General features: G+C 44.9%; 1 pseudogene; it reads right to left on the minus strand.

Annotated features, from left to right (window-relative positions):
• Positions 1 to 654: 654 nt before the first annotated feature.
• LOC123733426 (uncharacterized) lies at positions 655 to 2,764 on the minus strand (annotated as a pseudogene).
• Between the last annotated feature and the right edge of the window lie 229 nt (positions 2,765 to 2,993).

A 2,993-nucleotide genomic window follows, 5' to 3' on the forward strand; every position in this document is an offset into this window, starting at 1 on the left:
AGACAGACTTTGAAACACACACATCCCTAAAACACATGAAACTGACCTGTGCAGGCTCATATCTTGTCCTAATATTAGCATGCACACCCACTCACATTATGTCAGAAACTACACTTATACGCTAAATAGAACGTCCGCGACCACCTGATTGGAAGCATAGTACTACTATGTAGGCTATTCAGTACTGTTGTGTCTTTTTCATGCCAAACAGTGCTGTCTTCATTCTGTTTTTATGTGTACAGTAGACCAGTATATTTTCCTAAACTTGAAGTAATTGATATACGAACTCGAAGCGATGTGATGTTAAATGCAGTATTGTTTATTAGCCAGCCTCCATTAGGAAGGCCACATTGAATAATGACAAAAGTACAACAATGTAACGCTTCAAGGCTGTTGCAGTAGGACTGACAACTTACAAAACAGTAGACTGGACAATATCACGTTAGACAATATGTTTTGACAGTCAACAAAACAACTGACAACACTAACATGTACTTTAACTCAACAAGGACAACAATGAATGACATCAAAGAGGACAACAGGGGGACGAAGTCCTGGCCATTGCGGCTATTCTGACCCACAGAGGAGTTAATAAAGGGAGAAAGAACAACACAACGCACACACGAATTAAAATCACATATCTTGACGCATGAGTTAGCCTTGGACTTTGACACTGTCCTCCTTGGATGCGGTGTTGTTGTCCAAGGGCTTGTCGTGCCCTGACGGCGCGTATGTAAAACTCCTTCCGATGTCCCAAACATTCTTGGTGGTGGTGAAGACGCTGGTGACAAGGTGGCTGCCTTTCACAGGGTTTTCTGAGGGGGGCTGGTGACACCCTCACTGTAATTGTCTTCGCCCTACCTTCCCCACCTTCCCCACCTTCCACATGATGTGAGGCGTCACAGAGAACGGACTGAGCACCAGGCACAACAGAGTCACTTCCCCCTCAGGGGGGTCTTCCTTTAGACAAGGTGAGCGGACACTGAAGGGCTTGACCTGAAAGAGGGGATTGATTTTAAGGAGAAACATTACTCTTGTTGGTGTAGCAACCCCAGGAGGAGGTTGGTCGCAGCGTTAATTGGGGAGGATGGGCTCGTGGTAATGGCTGGAGATTAATAAGTGGAGCGGTGACAAATACATTAAACATGGTTTCCATGTGTTTTGATGCCATTCCATTTGCTACGTTCCAGCCATTGTGTGAAGCCGTCCTCCCACAAGCAACCTCCTGTGGTTTGGGCACATATGAAAACCCAGTATGTGAATATCAGTTCCTAAAATCCAACCAAGTGGTCCTTATCCCCGGATCTGGAAGCAACACAGGGGGTGTGCTGGTTTCTGTTCTAGTTCAGCACTAACACACCTGATTCAACTAAGCAAAGAGTGATGATGAAAGTTAATGATTAATTGGACAGTTTGATGACTCCAGTTGTGTAAGCGCTGGGCTGGAGCAAGAATCTGCACATTCTGTGCCTCCCTCTGAGAACCTAGAGTCGTGACCATTATCACAACCACATTGAGATGTCTCAATGACCTACTTCCTTTGGTGAAGCTGAGGTTCCTGGAAGCGATCGGTGTGTCTTACCCACTCTTCGCTGACAGAACACTGGACTTTGTTCACATTGGTCCACTCCATCTGGTTTTTGGTCAGAGTGCAGACCCTGCTGTTCAGAGTTGCCCTTTGATTCAGCGTTTCAGGTCGCGTCATCAGTCTTGGCTGTTGGGTGACTGCAATTGATATTAATTTGCCAGACACTGTCTTGGTCTGTAGCAGTGATGACACGATCCAGTACTGCTTGATTGTCCATGAACACCTTTTTTTCACACTCGGTGGATTCAGAGTCACCGTCAGCGGTTCTGAAAGAGAGGAAAGAAGCCGTGTGAAAGCAGGACATGTTAATGTTACTGATGAGGAACTACACTAAATAATAGAGATCCTGGCAATAGCAGGCACATGACATCGAATTGTGGTACAGTCTTCTCCACATGTGCAGACCTGTTTTGGAGATCGTCTTGATGGTGGTTTGTCCCTGGTGCTGCCACACGGCCCACAACCTTGACCTTGTTGTTCCAGTCAGTGTTGATGACCTTCAGCAGACTGCTGGCTGAGAAGAGAGCCTGGCGGCTGTTGACTCCCCAGTAGGGATTGGGCCTCCACCTCGTTCATTCTTTTACCAGGTGACAGTGACTTTGTTGGGGCGAAATCTTCAATCATACACATCAGGTACTGGGTTGTGCCAATAGGCCCCGACAGCAAAAGACACTGTTGGGCTTTTGAGACTGAGTAGGGAGGAAAATGTCTGCATGTTAGTTTAATCGCTTATTGAAATAGAGACATCCAGGAGTAAACACCAAGCATAATTTTATAGTCAGGTTTTCCTAAGCAGAAATAGTTTACATCACAAACATTAAAATGCAGTCTTTAGAAAAATAGAACCAACTTCATGAGAAAAATGCAATATAATGACCACATCATGCCTGGTTTATTGATGACTGCTGTCTTTCCACCTTCAGGATGTTTCACAGAACAATGGAAAGAACGTTGCAGTATCCCAGACATCCTTAGCCACATTTGACTGACTCCTGTGTAGGTTCCCAGCTCTGGACTGCCGGGTATTGGACGAAGTCCGTCAGGCGTACTCCTGCTGGCGTCTGTCCATTTGAAGGTGAGTGAGAGAGGTGGCCGGTGGCGAGACAACCCGATGCTGTAGACATTGTTGAAGGGGTTCCACAGTTCATTAGGTGAGTAGAGTAGGGGCTGTGGTTGCTGCAAGAGGAAATAAATAAAGGAAGAAAGAAGAGTAACACTTTATTTGAATGTACAGAAATGACCAGGTATCTACTTGGAATTACCATGATAAATACGATGATACACAGTTATAACCTAATAACTACATTTTAATTTAATCTGGCACTAAGGCACCATTTAATTCCATGCTGGTTGGTTATAATTACCACTACGTTCTAGTTTTATTGATTTAATAAAAACACGGATA

Source organism: Salmo salar, unplaced genomic scaffold (genome assembly GCF_905237065.1).
Source record: "Salmo salar unplaced genomic scaffold, Ssal_v3.1, whole genome shotgun sequence".
Classification (NCBI taxonomy): domain Eukaryota; kingdom Metazoa; phylum Chordata; class Actinopteri; order Salmoniformes; family Salmonidae; genus Salmo; species Salmo salar.